Raw genomic sequence first — 18,094 nt, 5'->3', positions numbered from 1 at the left:
CTACGTTTAAGTAGAAATGGATTGGACCAAATGTCTAAAAACAGTGTATTCAGATATATAATATGCTTGTTTAAAGTGCATTAATCGCTGCACTGCCATGCAGCCTTTCATGGTAATTGACTTTACGAGCATGTGTCTCACTGTAATGGGGTCGCTCACAGCTGCTAGACTTGAGGTTGCAAACACATATTTTTCTGAATAAATACAGACATCCAGCCAGAGGGGAGATAAATTTAGCCCATCTCTGACCCATAAATACCTGCCGCACTGTTGTTTAAATATTTATTGGTTTATTGTGTGTTCATGAATAAAATGTCAATAAGACATTTGTTTGGTTTGCAGGTAAATTAGTTTGGAAGTCCAGTGCTGCTCCAGAGCAGACTGACAACACAACATACAGGGGTGCTACACAAAATAAGAGTCACGTAGCCACTTAGTTGAAAAGGTATGAATTATTAATTTCAAACTAAATTGAAATTTTAGATGAGAAACAAAATTTGGCCCCGTTGCTGCATTTGTGGTAATCATGGTTATAAAACAGAGGGATTTGTCTGCAGCACTGGTGAGTGGGAGGGATAATAAAATGTATTTATGTAAATAGGTTGTTTTGACAGAAACTCAATTAGGGAAAAATGTTTTGTCCAAATAAATATATACATTTCACATTTAATTCACATGTATGCTTTCTTCCATCTTTTGTACATGTATGCAACTTTTCACTCATCTTTGAAACATAAACATCTCATTAGCGCCATCTTCCCTTGCTGCTGCAGTACACATAAAGATTATGAAAAAAAAATGCAAATTACTTCACTAATGAGGCTAAAACTAAACTCAGTTCAGCATCCAGACAAAGCAAGAACACACTTATTCATCACATTCTGTTCAGGGTGACACTACATTACATTACATGTCATTTAGCAGACACTTTTTATCCAATTATTCAACATCTATGAGAGGCCATTCATGGTTCCGAATCTTGCACAGAAACTCTTGTCATGGGCTGGAATTCGAGTCGCAAGCTTTCTGGTTGGAGGACGACCGCTCTAACCCTCAGCCACAACCTCACTTAAGTGTGAGAACACAACTGAAGAAATGAGCTTAAGACTGACTCTCCTCTCTTTCAATAGTTTCATTCCCCCAACACAGCACAATACAGACCATAAATCCTTAAGGTAATGGGAAAATGACGTTTGAACATTATGGTCTGCCTCTGTAACAGATGAACCAGCTGTGAGTCACTGGGTAGCAAAGTGAAATACACCAGTTTTTTCCCCTGAGAAAATAATTGCATCCTTACACTGGTTTGACAGTGAGTCTAAGATGAAACTTCCCAGCTGCCACCAAATCACAGTCACATGCTTTATGTCTACAACAGGAGCAGGTTGTCTATAGGGGCTATACATCTATACACTATTATGCTCAGTATGAACAGTATCTTGGTGTGTCGGTTCTTTGAGATTGAATCAAACACCTCAGGGAGCAAAGACGGCTTATTATTTTGTCAAACTGACAACCAACTACACAATAGTTGGCTTTTAAAGGATTTCAGCTCTTCAGACCCTTTTGAAAAGCTTTTGGCAACGATCATCCAGTCTCTTTCAATGAGTCAACAAATATGTTAAACCTTTCTTGGAACGGGATGACAAAATTTAATATGCAGACGGAAACAATGTGTTGTGACAGTGACTATATTTTTGCAATAAACTGTGAACTCATAGGAGTGAAAATCACACTCCTCGAGGCGTGATTCTGCTCAATATGTCAGAGGAGCTGTGTCTGTGTGCATTTTGCTCTTGATGCACAAATTCAATTTAACTAGTAGAGTCTTGTGTTGTGTGTATCTCACAATGTTAACTAACAAAATTCCATTCTTTAATACAGACATTTATATAACTAAAATAGCCCATTCCTCTTACATCAACAATATATGGAGAGGTGAAGCAGGAGACATCACTTTATCAGAAGGGGTCCCTAGAAAATGAAGGTAGGGGCACAGAAACTTACTCAAACGTTGCACATTGACTATAGACATTAAGTAAAATAGTGTAATTATAACATTAAGTTACATACATATATTGGCCTTTGTTACACATAACTGCTGTCTTTTTTTTTTGCTGACATTTATATATTCATATCCTGATTAATCAGTTGCTTTAGTATACATGTATAAAGTATTGAGTAAAGTAATGATCTACACTTTAAATTGCAGTTTTCCATCACTCCATAGATTTGAACAGTTGGACACATTCATTCCAACAAATCAACATACGTAAATCAGGATGGATGGAAAAGAATCGAGGAAAAGTCACTGACTAACAGAGCTCTGTCGGTCTGAGATGGGGGACTATAAAGAGTGACTACATAATTAAAGTCAGCTGGCAGACAAAAGCCGGGCCTATTTCTGTTTCCGGAGAAATAGATTTTAATTGTTTGGGACTTGGGGCTGACTCAGTGTCTGTGCAGTACGGTGCCCAAGGATGCTACTTCAGCACCGATAATGAGCCTCAAACTTTCAAGTATTACTCCAGCCCTCAGAGCTTTCACCTGCTGGAGAACATACCTTTAGAGACTGCAAGATCAGAATTCCTCGGCCAACACAATGAATGAGTGTCATGTTTACTCATTGTAAAATGCTGAAAAAACATTAGTGCAGGAGTAGGGAACCTTTTTTAAACTTATTCATAGACATTTTTGTGGGGGGCAAGAGCCAATAGCTCCAGCGAGAAGCCCATATGACACTAGCAAGAAATTTCAAGAATGGCAGATCTTTTTAAGAAGAGACTCTGCAAGTTGGTAAAAAACTACAGGCATCTATGATGGTACTCACCCAAGGGACAAACAGTCACTTTTAGCTCTTTCTTAAGATCACAAGTTCTCCAATGGTGATACATTTGTTGTCAGAAACTTTGACTTATGACTATTGCTTAACAACCATGCTAATGTAAAGGATACATGGAAGTATGTTGGCAGTCATGGTTACATGGTTTGAAACGTACGTATCTCTATTACTACGTAAAGGCAGCATACATGAGCCTTTAGCCTTTTTCATGCATTCAAATATTAAGTATGGCCTGTAAAAGATGTTGAAATTTTAAACTTGAACTTTCAAGCCCTCATTGACAAAGGGAACTTGTATTGCTCCAGTAAAATGACATGTCAGACATTGATGTTACATGACAGGAAGATCATGGGATAAACATCCGGAATTGCTACCAAATTAAGCTGTTGGTGACACTGTTTTCTCAGCTGCTGCTCTAAAAATCAAGAACCTCAATTTACCTGTGATTACCCGCTTTGATTACCATAATGAAAGCCTGCTGCCACAGCAGTTCATATACTGTACAGGCTGTGAAAAGTGAAAGGATATTGCCAGCATGTTGCATTATCAGACAGATTATTTCTTCCTTGACCTCTCATAAAAATATGTAATCATCCATATATTTACCTTCTCAGTGCAGACCTGGCACTGTGAACTGAGTAGCTACACATTTAGCATTGTCTCATTATGTGGTGTACTTTAAGGGGCGCTGAGTTCAACTGAGTTAAGGCCATTTGCATCAAAATGGGATGAGCTAAAATAATACAATGATACATTATAGAAAGTTATAATTGAGTTAGAGTTAAAGTAATTTGAATTATAGTTATTGTTTCTGTGGCACAGCTTGTTATTTAAAGGTTCAGTGTGTAAGATTTAGGTGAAAGGGATCTATTGACAAAAATTGCATATAAAAGAATGATGTTTTCATTAGTGTGTTTCAACCAAATTGTACAAACTGTAGTTTTCTTTACCCTAGAATGGGCCCTTAATGTTTAAATACTTTATATTTATATCTGGAGTGGGTCCTCTCTACAGAGGCTGCCGTGTTTTTTACAGTAGCCCAGACTGGACAAACTGGTCTGGGCTACTGTAAAAAAACCTTTTGAGTTTTTATGACGACTTAAGGATCCCACAGGTATATTCATGTTTGGAAGGGGAAGTTGAGGTGAGGGGTATTCAGCTGCAACATGCAACTTCACCACTACACACTGAACCTTTAATTACAAGTAATGCAAAAAACAATATAAATGAATATGCTGTTAGGTGGTTATTGTTTAGACATGAGATGCTAAGACATTTTTAGAGTCATAATATAACCAGTGTGATATTCACAATATCACCTTCAGAAATCACCAAAAGATATCTTCTTGCTTGCTGTTCCACATTTATGGGGTAAATAAGGATGCAAGAGTTAGCTTCCTATTTCAGACTGAAGTTTGACATGTGTCATGACTCACGAGGCTGTTATTTATAGACAACCTTAAACCTAAATAAATCAAAAGCAGTGAAACATGATCAAGCAGCCACCCTCAGAAGTAAATAGCCATCTGGAAACAGCTACAAGTAGGTAATTAGTCCCGGAGAAAAACACAGGCACTTTTCCAGCTGCGGCAGAGGAGAGTGTTGAATATATTCAGTGTCTCTCCTGGCACAACAGCATCAACTCCTCATTGGTACTTAATTGAGTAAGGTTTAACTTTTTGACAGTAATGGAGATTTACAATTTTGCTCTATTTTTCCTGCATCAATATGTAGTCCTTTTCAACCATAATGTGTTAAATTAAACAATCTGGGTGGCTACATGCACCACATGAAGGTTACATTGAGATATTGATTTGTGAGCCAAAAACATACAGAACGTCAATACTTTGCAGACTTGTGTCACCTTTTCATACCAACATGGTACAGAAAATAATTTGAATATGAGTTAACAGATGTCAGAATCCCTGATTCCAGGAATCAGGGAATTCAAATATAATTTATTAATCCTTCAGTGCACCATCAATTAGCTATAGGACCCACTTATATTATGAAATTGATTTTGTTACAACAACCATTGAAATCATAGTATGTATTTAGCTTGTAATAAAACTGAAATGTGTCCCACCAGTCTAAACACTTGTATAATTCAGCAGAATAAAGTAATGATGGGAAGAATTGTAAAAGAGGGAAAATTAGGTTTTCAAACTCTGGCCACACAAAAAGAAAGGGATTAAATGATATTTCTATAGCAATTACACACACTGCTACATCTGAAACATGATGTTTTGAAGAGGACACCTTGATGAGAAAAGTCGAAATCACAGGCTGTGACACTCAATGACTGCTTGACAGCTGGAGGGGAGCTGGTGTCAGTACAGCCTGAACATGATAAATTATTTGACCATAAAAAGCTGACTCTTTTCAGCTGTACTTAGTATCAGCACCATCGAACAAGGTCTCTATTAACATAAATCTGCCAACATTGACCTCTATAGTTTAACAGCCAGAACAAGGGACACATCACATGGTGGAGTAAAAGCTGCCTGGATATGCTGTTAGTTTTTGGCAGATTTAAAGTGACATTGGACTTCACCTCTTTTTTAAGTATGTCATGGCTCTAAACGTCTTTTTGTTTGTTCCCTCATGGAGAACCAAGGCTGTAGTCAGTGTGGAAGAAAGACATTATAATGGATTTCAATAGTGAAAAGCTTTAACATCAGAAAAAGTATTGTGGCACTCAGTAAAGCACATACCCTCACTAAGGCCCAACAGTCTTGAATCCAAAAAAGCCTTTTGGCTAATGCCACATCCTGTTATTTTAGCTACCACATTTAAATACAGAATTTTTTTGGGACCTGCGCCAACCTCCATATACTAATTGATATCAGTCCCTAAATATAACAGATTTTTTTTCATAAGGATCCATTAACTATCTCCTGGGAAATCAATGAAAATGTCAAAAAAACTTCAGAGAAAGTAATTCCTAGGTTGAAGTCCGGTTTGGGCACCAAAATTTATCCTCCCACCAAGTTTCTTAGGATTCTTAGTTTTTTTAATGGAAACCTTAACAAACTAACTAGAATTGTACTCAGTAGACTCAATTATTCTGCTAACTCGCAACTGTCTCCTCATTACATTACATTTAAATTCACTAGATTCTGATTTTTATTTGGATATAATTCAAATTATCCCCACAAATAAATCACTTTCCCTTAAGCATATCTGTTTTTTCAAGATTCCATGAGTTATTGTCTAAGAAATGTCTCTTAATGCCAGATAAAGTGAAAACAAATCTGGGATCTGCCCCTGATTGAGATCTACACCAAAATTTAAAGGACCTTTGCTGACCCATACCACATTCATCAAGTTTTATGGTAAGGCATTCAGTATTTTTACCGTAACACTGCTAGCTAGCAAACACAGATGAAAACATAACATCCTTGCCAGACGTAAACATCCAAAGAAACACCAGGAACACAAAACTATAGAAACAATACAAATCTTCCATATTTGAAGTTTTGGACAACTGCAGAAAGTCCTCCTGCTCTTCAGAACATGCCAGACGCCTAACCATGCATTACACTGCTAAATGAATGAATATGATTTTGAATGAACACTACAGCACACACTGTATGGCTTGGCTTTGGCCCATGACAAACATGATTGGGTGCAGTGTCAGCTTTGAAAAAAATGCCCCAGTTCTCTCAAATAACAACAAGAGGCCTTCACACAGAATCAGAGGCATTTCTTTTTTCTACTCTGTGAGAATGAAACTGAAATCCAACCAGTCAAGACATTTTCCACATTAAATGGTACTTTGAAACTTATAACAGCCTGCTACATAAAATTAATTTGTCAGCATGATTATTGCCCCTCAAGACAGAATGAAAAGGAAATGACAACATTCCTTTGATCTTAACAGGAAACATTGTTTTCTCAACTAAAGTTGAACATTCAGTGTGTAAACCTGTTCAGATATGAAAACCTAGCAAATCAATATCACTGCTGATAACTGCAGTTCCAACAGTTATATTTTAAATAGTATTACATGAGATATGGAGAATATCTTTACTGCACGTTTCTTTGTTTATTTTACTTTAATTTGTTCAATGTTTGATGATCTGTTGATGACAGTCAGATCTGCTTTGGTAAGCAGACAGGCATCAAAGTCTCAGTTTAGTCTATCAGCATTACACAGCTAAACTGTCGGGTAAACACAGCAATGAAACAGCACAATATGGGAGAAGAAATTGAAATGCTCCAGAAATAACTGAGTGAGATAAAATAATAAATAAAAACACTGATAATTTCATAATCATTTCACTCACATCACAATTTCCTTTCCTGAAGGATGTTTATTTAAAAGTTCACACTGCATGGAGTCAGTAGCGCAACATATATCAAGGAGCCAGAAACTGCACGACAGACTAGTGAGAATTGCTGGGTCTCATTAAAAATAATGTGAAATGAATCTAGAAACATCTTTTAAAAACATTTCTGCAGCTGAGATATTAGATGAGGGTTTTTTGACACATTCATCAGAATTGCTCAGCAGCCAAGTGTACCACATCTGGATGTTTTTAATGAACTGTGTCATCGATCCACGCAGGCCCATTTCATTAAATCTTTGGTATGTGTGACAGCCTCGGGTGTGCTTGAGCTGTCTCTGTGTCTCCTGCTCGTAGTTTTCACTGTGTTGCAGCTAGGTAACTGGTGGAGCAGGGATGTGACCCCAAGCTCTATAAAAGCTCCTGTAAGTCCCTTCTCACTGTCTGCGTGCTGAATCTATGTTTCTTTTCAGCTCGCAAACATCCCCACTCCCATTCCCTAAAATCTGGGAATGAGCTATGAGATCCAGCCACTTTGGACAGCCCAGGACACTGGACTCTAAGACAGGGATGCAACAAGAGGTTAAAAAAACATAAGTCATCAGAGTCAGTCAAGATTTTAAAAAAAGGAATGAAGGATTTAAAAGGAATCTCTCGAGGCATTCTCAGTAAACACATACGTTGTTAATGCACAAGGCAAAAAAGGGTTTTTTTGCAAGTTCACTCTAATGTTGGCACTGGCTATCAAACCTTTCGAGAAATGATAGCGAAGGTGGTTTTTAGGTGAGAGCAGTCCACAGAAGGACCTTGCTGTAGCAGATGCTCACAATATTTACAGTGTTTTGAGGAAAACTTTGTCCTTTTGTCACATCCACTAATCATATTCAAAGTGATGATGATTTCAGTGAGTCCACAGTGCCAGCTACAGCACTACAGGCCAGCCAGTCAGACAAAAGAGGTGTCACCGACCTTGGAGGCCAGTCTAAAAAGAGAGAGAAAAGGGCTGACTCTCTTGTGGGAAAAAAACCGCTTAAAATAGAAAAAGCTACTGCTTGTTGGGATAATGCACTGCACACTGGTACACTGAATCTGCAGACTACTACTACTACATTATTGTACTCATTTAATTTTGAGTCATTTGTAATTATTTGCAATATTATTTGTCGTATTATAGATTCTCTCCAAATGTGATTGTCTTTCACCGACTGAAAATCTGCTAATCAGGTCATATAATCACGTTATGCAGCAAATGGCAATGAAAAATTGTGATCCATTACGACTGACAAACAGCGTAGAGAAAAAACAGCTGGCTGGCTAACTGGCTGTGGATTTTTTTACCTTCATCATACGTTGTGTGTGCAGCAGAGACGGGTTAAACCAGGGGTAAAGCGAGTATAACGCAAATAAAAGCCGACCAAAATGAAACGTCCTGTTACCTTTTATTTTAAATTGTTTTCATATTCCTTATTGCTTTTGCCTTGATCTCTCTCTCTCTCTCTGTGTGTGTGTGTGTGTGTGTGTGTGTGTGTGTGTTTTGTAGAGCACTTTGGTCCGGTTTGTTTTTATGTGCTATATAAATAAATTTACTTGACTTGACTTAACTACCGACATGAGATTGACACAAGGGCGTAACACACAACACAACACAAGAGAGTCATTTCTGAAACACGATTCGTAATCTAAATGTACACAATCATTGCAAATGATTGTATTGTTGAGTTAGGCTCCAGGACAGCTCCTGGAGATAACTGCTGCTTACAGAAAACACACAAGCATCATGATAATAGCGGTTAATTATAGCTTTGTGTATTTCCCACCCCCTGGTTTTTGTTTTTGTCGCATCCTCTCTCTCGTGTGACGTGTAGGTAGTTAGGTTTGCTTGCTAGTCACTTAAATTAATTTCCCAGAGGCAACGTAAACAAGTTTCCATGCATTAGCTACATGATTATAAGACGTTACAATTTCAGTTTGAGAGAATATGTAGAACTGAAGAGCACCACAGAGGCAGAACTGAAATAATATCTTTTTACAATATCCTGAACACTGAGGAAAAACAATTAACTGGTTGTAATGGTGCGAGACAGAGGTTTTCAAATGGGAGACGGGACTCCCCAGGGGGCTTCCTGAAAAAGGCTCAATGAAGTCGAAGAACAAAAAAACATTACTCAAGTCTATAAGCATTAGTTAAAGATACAGTAGATACAGTATTTTTTTGAAGAATTTGAATCCTGCAAGACTCAGAAACTCATAAAGAGATAGAACTATTTTATATTTTGGTGTAGACTAAAATTATGTCAAACAGCAGTTTTAGTCTATCTTTGCTTAATTATTTAGTTTCTATGGAATAAAATAACAAGCAAAACTAAGCAAGTAAGCTTTCATGGAATGCAGAGTTTCCCTTTTCCATGCTTTGTCTGCTTCAGACCTTGTGAAACGTATACAGCCAGAGAGAAACACAATTTCCTGGGCGTTTGATATGAGCCATGTTTTGATTGGGCTAATTAAAGGATGCAATTTTTGCTTAACTTCTTGTGTATTTGGCAATAAATGTATTCAATATATTCACATACCAAGGGAAGCTGAATTAGTAATGTTCTTCTTTCTAGACCATCCAGATGTCTTTAATGTAAGAACCCAAATGTACTTAAAATATGTTACAGAGCTTCCAATCCCCCCCCCCCCCCCCCCCCCATCTTATTGAACTTCACTACACTGAATAAAATGGAAAACTAATGCCGCAAAATGACTGCATCTAATAAAGATATATTGACACAGAGAATAAACACAACAACCAGCCTTTGTTGTCACCACAGAGAAACAACCCCCGATGTATTATTGATGCATCAAAACAACTTTTTAAAGAAGTTCTACCCATTAAAGAGTCAAGCAAAGCAAATATGAACAGTCATTCATTTGAATTTAAATTACATCGCTGTATGAAATTAACTCAACAACAAACCCTAAAACAGACACAGTTAATCTTGAACACACCAAGTCTATAAATCATTATGCATTGTGTGGAAGGAGCACGTACTAATTAAATAGCGGACCATATAAAGCTCAGCATGCCTCTCCACTCTGTAAGTCAGGCTAGCTTATGGCAGCACCCGTTAATACCAGTCAAACATGCCAGCTATGCTAACCCTCTGAGCTTTTGAAGTTTATTAGGAAGTGAGCAGGTGATTAGTCAGGGAATGCTAATAAAGAGTGTTACAGAGAACAGGGATTACACAGGGATACAGTTTCAACACACGCCACAGACCAAGTGTCTTTAGTGTTTTTTTTCATTTATGCTTTTATCACCTGCTGTGAAGGAAAAATGCTTTGATGCTAAGCTCCTTAAGATAATAACGTTTTATTCCACAGAAACATTCTAAAACAAACATTAAAATGGGGAGGTGTTGCACATTAGAAGGAGAATGCATGGCCTCTCGGTGGAAGATGGTACCAAGATAATGACGATGCAGCAGCTCACAGCAAGGAGGTGATGGGAGATGACAAAAAGAGAGAATTAAGTGTCTTGGATAAAAAATGTGAATATTGCACTTCAACATTAAATAACCTCTGTGAGATGAGATGACATTTTCGCCCTCCACCAGGTTCAACACAGTGAGCAACATACAGACATGATGAGCTTCCCCTGTTAACCTTTGTGTTAAAGGTCCAGTGTGTAAGATTTAGGTGAAAGGGAACTATTGGCAGAAATTTAACATAGAATAATCCTCATGATGTTTTCACTAGTTTGTTTCATCTAAATTATATGAATTGTAGTTTTCTTTACCCCAGAAAAGGCCCTTTATATTTAAATACTTTATATTTACATCAAGGGGGTCCTCTCTACGGAGGCCGCCATGTTTTTTTATAGTCGTCCAGACTGGACAAACTAAACACCTTTTGAGTTTTTATAACAACCTAAAGCTACCGGTACAGGTTCTCTTTCATGATTGGAAGCAGAGGGTGAGTTGAGGGGTGTTCAGCTGCAACATGCAACTTCACCACTATATATCACAAATTCTACAAACTGTACCTCAAGATTTAAGCATTGAAATGACTAAACAAGTCATGTGTGCAAAGTTAGCCTGACTTTCTCTGTGTCCACAGATAAACTGCCACAGTGGTCAGTAACTGGGTCACAGGACAAAATCACAGCCAGATCATTCTGATAATTTAATTATTTTCATTTCGCCTTATAGGACTGAGGTGCAGATGGGTGCTGATCTCCATCATGCGACACACTCCTCCATCCTGTTTGGCAATTTGTTTCCAGAGTAAAATCACAAGGTTTGTTTTGTTGCTGCAATGCTTTTTAATGAGCTGAATTAGAGACCTTTTATTTTGAAAAGTTGTGAGCTTGGGTATGAAGAACTTTGAAATACCCAACATGCAATATATGAAAAAAATAAGAGGATAGACTGTATATAAAAAGCAGTGTGTTTAATTAGTCCTTGTTGGTGAGGACGAATATAATAAACTAACCATTATCATAGGCCAAGCAAATAAACCATTCCAAAAAGGGAGAACTGCACTAGTTAATATAAAATGTAAAACCTAATGTAGTTACAAAATTGTCTGTTACTACATAGAAACGTGGTTTTACCTCAGAAATAACAAAGAAAATACAAAGCTAATGTTTCAACACATTACTGTCATTCGTGGTTGGTTCAGCAGAGCCTCAAATCCAGTTTCAATCCCAGAACAAACTTCAAACCTCTGCCAACATTCAGCAGATTCATCTCACAGATCTGTCAATTAGCAGGAATTACTTGAATTGTGCAGGGACTACAAATCACCTGCTTCGTCTGGGCGGCAGGAAGCTAACCCTAATCTATAGATAATGGTGTGGGTTTCATCATTGACACTAAAGAGCTGATGCGAGTGACCCTGGAAATGCAGTGGGAGAGAATCCAACATCAATCTTCATCCTGAACAGGGTCAATGGACGCCAAAAATAAACACATGCAACTGACAGGCATCTGCAGACACCTCTTCACCTCTGAAGTGCGGTAGAGGTGAGTCTACATGTGAAGACAAACTAATGATTTGATGATGCATTGTTGCACAGTATAATGTGCGGAATAAACTGACAGAGCGAGGAGCTCATAACAACATTTTAATATGCTTAACTGTCTTGATAGACAGCCCTGCATTCTGAATCAAGGTGTTAACTGCAGGTCCTAAAGTCTGCTAAATATTTAATTAGCTCAAAGTATAGTATGTCTGGCACACACAGGGTCTCAGAGTGTGACTCACATGGCTCCGCATCTATTCTGGTTTGTATCAGGGATGTGAAACACTTGCAGATTACAGTTTTTGGCCTTACTTTTTTAATGCCATTTAATGACATTATTATAATTAAATTAAATAATTACTGTATTATTTGGTCAATGTTCTTTTTAATATTAGAATTCAGTGAAAAGGGAAAACATCCTTCGCAGGATAGGACTACTTTCTGTTAAAATTCAAATTTGTGTATTAATGTTATCGTAGTGTTTTATTTAATTTAATATGGAATTCAAGTCAATATAATGTAATTTCCTTACTTCTAAGATAATTCTGAATCCTCAATTAGTTTGTCTTTATAAATTACATTTGGTTTTTCCAAGTTAAATTGCTTGTTGAAATTTTTTACATATTAAAGTTTAATGGACTTTTCTTCATAAATTCTTGTATCATGTAAGTAGTAAATTGGGGTTGAAAAATTATTTACATTTAAGTTGATTTATTGTCAAATTATTGTAATTTATCAGAGAGTAAAAAATAAAAACAGAAACATAATATCATTATTTGACAGAAAACAACCTGTCAACTTTCTCACAGTGCTGTCATCGCACATGACATGTATCACTTTAAAGAGATGTTTAATTCATGGCGATTTATCCATCGCAGTCAATAAAATAGGATACTCAGTGTATCAACTAAATACCTAGCACTAAAATATAAACTTTTTTTTGATGTGTTAAATTCTTTCATCAAATATGACCTAAGATAGAGATGTAGAGTTATTCTTGAATCCAGCAAGTGAATGTGTAGCCAAAGCAACTATAGCAGGGAGCTGAAGCTGCCATGGGGATGACGATACATTTATTTCAGGAAAAAAATATAGTGCTGTTAAAATCCTTGGCTTCATTCTCTTCTTATTTCACTTATCACTCTGAATATCAACCTCATGCTAAGGGCCGGAGTTATACAACAGTAGAAAAGAGCCAGACTGAGTGTGTTTGTGTGTGTCTGTGTGACAGAGAGGGCTGCTCAGAGTGAAGGTGAGTGAAATATTATTCAGAGACAGAGCAGGGTTAGACAGCTATTGTTTTGGATGCCGACTTCCCTACATTGAAAAATCTCAGGTTTTCACTAGATATTACAGAGACTTTCATCTATTTTTCTAAGGAAATTAAACAATACATTTCCAGCAGTGTTGGCTGCTCGAGAGAAGCTCGCACATTGTGTGGAGAGCATGGCTTTTAAAACAAGAAAGGCTGGCGAGTGGCCAGTGAGTCACCTGACGTTAATCCTGAGTTAGAAAGTAGAGCAAAATCACAATATCTCTGGTGAAAGTACTTTGAGAAGCTGAGATGTTTTTAATTGGCGATTGGCAATTATTTTAAAACTGTGCAAACAGTAATTGCTCTTAAAAGTGACACATTTTATTATTTACTTTTTTTTGTGTGTGTATACCTTATCGTGTGCTTATTGGTTTTCTTTGACTTTTTTTGAATCTTAGCTTAACAAAGCGTTAACAATGAACACAATTAACAAGTAATACTGAAGTCGTTTTTGCAATAAAGGGGGCCATACATTAAATGTATCTTTTCTGCATCAAGGAGCACACAAATCCCAAACTCTCCGAGCATCACAGCACTTTACGAAACAACGCTCATGGGAGGCTGCCTACTATTTCTAGCACGACACCTGCTTCTGTTGGAACTTGTGCCACCATGATTTGTAAGTCCGCTACGGTGATTCCAGGTGCAGAGAACGACAACATCAGTTTTCTTTTACAGAGGATGGTTGTTAAATTAAAAAAAAACTGCAGGTGGTTGCAGACTCAGGAGAAAAACTGCTGGCAGCAGGAGGCTGCGTATCAGCTTGCCATGACCACTCTTCATTTAGACCTCAGGTTACCCTGGCGTGCGGCATATGAAGGTCAGTCACAGTACACCTCTATCACAAAAAAGAACAAAAACACACCACTGATAAAAAACACCTTGATAAACGTTTTCCACCAACTAATCCAAAATACACTTGACAAGTCTACTCTGACAAGGTGCTGATGGGGTGGTGACTGAGCTCAAGTACTTCCTGTCCTCTCTTTCCTCTTGGCACTGCCAGTGAACAAACATTTCAGACATACATGCATGCACACCGAGCTGTCATATTCTTTTTGCACATCCATTCAAGGCACACAGTACAGCAGAAAAGCACGTACCAGCACATAGCTTTTTTGGGGGGGGGAGGGGGGCTAAAAGCAGAGAGGAGCTGTCATACGTTACCTCAGTGAGTGGACCGAGGACGGGTCGCTTGGTGAGAGTCAAAGATCATTCTGCTAGTGCCATCTGTCAAGCAGGCGGGCTACAAAAGGAAGTAAATAAGCAAGTGTCCCTTCTCCCGGTGCGCCTCTCTCTCGCCTCACAACAAAGTCCAGTGCTACATTAGAGGAGGGGGTCGTACTCTACGAGCGGGGGAATCCTTCTTGAGACTGGAGCCAATCTGAAGCCAGTTTAAATCCCCCGTGAGAAGATGGATAGAAGCACCTCCCTTTTCCTGGGGAATTGCGACTTGCTCCCACACTATCTGCCAGTGCACAAAGCCCCCACTCCTCCTTCCTTCTCCTTCTATCTCCTCTGCTCTCTTTCTCTCGCCTTCCTGATCCTGCTCCACGGGTACACTTGCTCGCTCACTCACTCTGGCATGCATTCCTGCCCACTGTGGCTCAGGCACACGCACACACACACACACACACACACACACAAACACACAAACATATGCAAATAACGAACACACACAAACTCCCGACAGCTTCTTCCCTCCTCAAAGAGTATTTCGCTACATATTTGGTTACTTCTGTGTTACATTGCTACAGCTGACGTTCTCAAACATGCCACAGTATCATGGTCAGACAATAGAAAATGTAAGCTCTTTCGTCTTTGACAAACATTTGGTTTCTATTTCCGCTGCCATTGAACTGGATATTATGTTCAACCTTTGCTTCATGCGCAACAAAAAGCAGGGGAAATGGGTGTGGAGGGATGGAGAGAATGAATAAAATACATCTTTCAGGGTGAGTCATTGTACAGTACAAATCTCACTTGCAAATCCTATTTCCCCACGATCACATGGGGAAAAATGGGCTACAATGTGTGTGTGTCTGTCTGCATACAGCTACCACTGCCGCGATTGGATGCTCTTGAGAGATGTTCTATTTTGAGCCTTCAGCTGTAATGCACAACAGAAGAAAAGGCTGCGGGGCACTATTATGAGAATCTCCCTTAAAAGCTACACCCAGCCTCTCCTCTCCATGGTGAAAATCTCCATGCATTAAGGGGATAACAGCAGGAGGTAAGGAAGGACGGAGATGTTTGAAAGGATATAAATAGTGCTGGAGTGACCTGAGCCATCAGCAGGTGCTGGGGAAACCAGCAGCCGATATACTGACAGGTAGCTGCAACAGTAGGCTTGGTAACCGATCCAACAGGAATTCATTTTAACTCAAGTCCATTTTATGCTTTTCAGGATTTTACCTTTCCCTGTTCCATAAACCTGCTTACCTCCACCAAGGAGGTTCTTTTTCAAAAATGGATTTCCTTAAAACTTGCTGGAAGGATGAGCTGTGGGTCAAGGGAGAACCCATTGTATTTTGATGTGGATCTAGTGTGTGCAGTTTGGTGCAAATTGAATTAAGGATCTGGAACTAGTGATTTAAATGTTTCAATATGTTAAAAAGCAACATGTAACATTCCCAATGTTACTGGCTAGTTTGTTTTTAATTGGTATGGCAGTACAGACGACAGTGTTGCCTTGGTTACAGAGGTGTTAACAGCTGATCGGGAAACCTCTCGGTAAAGGACATGCCATTTACGATGCACACTCTAAGCGGTTGACGAATCACAAAAGAGTAGACTAACTGACCAATTGGAGCAGGCTGAGCTTTTGTAGGCGGTTCAGTGGAACATTCTAGATGGGTGGTAAAAAAGGATTGCAGTAGCAATTATACAATTACAAACATGAGAAAAACAGTGTGTATTAAATATTACAGCATGTGGTCCTGTTGGAGTAGATCAACCTGTATTTGTATTACCAATGACCTAGAGATATTAATATTTCACTATATGTTTGATGTCATGATTGAATGACGGGAACGAACATTCTCTGTGTGAGGGGCACATGTGTAATCTACAAAGAAACACATGCACACACATAACCCCCACATATGTTTGCACACACAATCTGAACATAAAACACATACATACACAAATAGCTTCCCTTATCCAGTTGGCCTTACAATACACATTGATAATTATGAAAAGAAAGACAAAGAAAGTCAGGCATTTAATCCATTAATAAAAGTATTTGAGGTCAGTTAAAGGTATCGATATTTTGAAATGTATGTTAAACCAGTCAGATAAAGTTGTAATCAAACATGCTTTAAAATTCTTCCAAGAATTTCAAAGAACAAAGAATTAATTGTGATTAAAGTTAAGTAAGGGAGCTCTAATCTGTAGATAAGCTCAAGGTTTAGAAACTCCATACCGAGATGGAAATCACCTGCCTGCAGTTTTATTGACAAGAAGTAGCTATGGAGACGAATACTGGCCGAAACACACACTCACGTCACATTTTCTTACATTTGAAAAAGGAAAGCATTAAAACATTACCAGACACTTTAGCATAATTGTGAATTGAAACTCTCCAGTGAAAGACTGGGTGAGTAGAAGACTTATCTGTGTTCTTACTTTCTTTCTAAAAAAAAAACCAACAACCCAAAATCAATCCATGTCTCACTGATTAAAATTGATTGGTGAATGGTGTTAGACTTTAATGCTCTTGCAAGCACTTTTTTTCACGAACTGCCATGTATTTACCACCAAGGTTCAGTTTGTGTTAACAGGATCTATCAGCAGAAATGGAACATTACATCTGATATCACCTGAAACTAGAACTATTGCATTTTCATTACCTAAGAGTGAGACTTTTATACCTACATTGAGAGCAGACCCTCTTCCACCCTCTTCCACTAAGACTGTGACGAGTCTCCACTTCCTCTCACTATCCAGAAATGAAGACAAAATATCCTGTCACCCACCACAGGGCGATCGAGGAGCTTTGGCTTTTGGGGAGCTGCCAATGTCGTCCATCTTTTTATACAGTCCATGCACGGAGCCCACCATGCTGCACTGCCGATCTCTTAGTCCAGAATTGACTAAACGCCAGCTGGGACCTTTTTGCATTTTTTACATTACCCGAAGGCCACCGTAGTTTATCCTACACACATGGGTGGGAAGAGAGGAGGAGTACTCAGTTGTTTCACTCACTGCTACATGCCAATAAACTCTAAATACTGAAGCTTGAATATTTTTTCAGGTTTCTTTGACACACTTACAATAAAAGTGATTTAGTGATTTGTCAGAGAGGCTCTCCAGACCCAGCTAGTAAATATCAGACTGGCCATGAAATGTGCAACCATTGAACAAACCCCTTAGGGCAATAATACCTTAGTAGCTATGGTGTTGTTCTGAGTGTCAAAAAGAAATGTTGCTTGATAACAACTGTTCACGTTATTAAAGAGAGCATACCAAACACATCAGTATTATGAGATATAAAACTTTAGAAACAATGATGTGTTTACTTTATTTTAACCTAACAGCGTGACAGGGAGCTGGTGCTGAGGTCAGGCTGACAGGTGAATATCCACTATGTACCTAGAATAATGACCCTGCTCTCTGTTTCAATCTTAAGTATAATTTTT

The 18,094-nt window shown here is 38.4% G+C and overlaps 1 protein-coding gene across 9 annotated transcripts in view; it reads right to left on the bottom strand.

Moving 5' to 3' along the window:
- The window catches only part of gramd1bb (GRAM domain containing 1Bb), a 108,009-nt gene extending 93,041 nt beyond the window's left edge, over nucleotides 1-14,968 (bottom strand). For 4 of the 9 annotated variants that reach the window (XM_069534717.1, XM_069534721.1, XM_069534720.1 and 1 more), the window contains exon 1: nucleotides 14,622-14,967. The gene's annotated coding sequence lies outside the window, so the exon portion shown is untranslated. Of the gene's footprint in view, nucleotides 1-14,621 lie in introns of all 9 variants that reach the window. The other 5 variants (XM_069534714.1, XM_069534718.1, XM_069534716.1 and 2 more) reach the window with 3 other exon arrangements.
- Between the last annotated feature and the right edge of the window lie 3,126 nt (nucleotides 14,969-18,094).

This window comes from Paralichthys olivaceus, chromosome 11 (genome assembly GCF_024713975.1).
Source record: "Paralichthys olivaceus isolate ysfri-2021 chromosome 11, ASM2471397v2, whole genome shotgun sequence".
NCBI classification, from domain to species: Eukaryota; Metazoa; Chordata; class Actinopteri; order Pleuronectiformes; family Paralichthyidae; genus Paralichthys; species Paralichthys olivaceus.
This window is presented reverse-complemented; position numbering and strand designations above follow the sequence as displayed.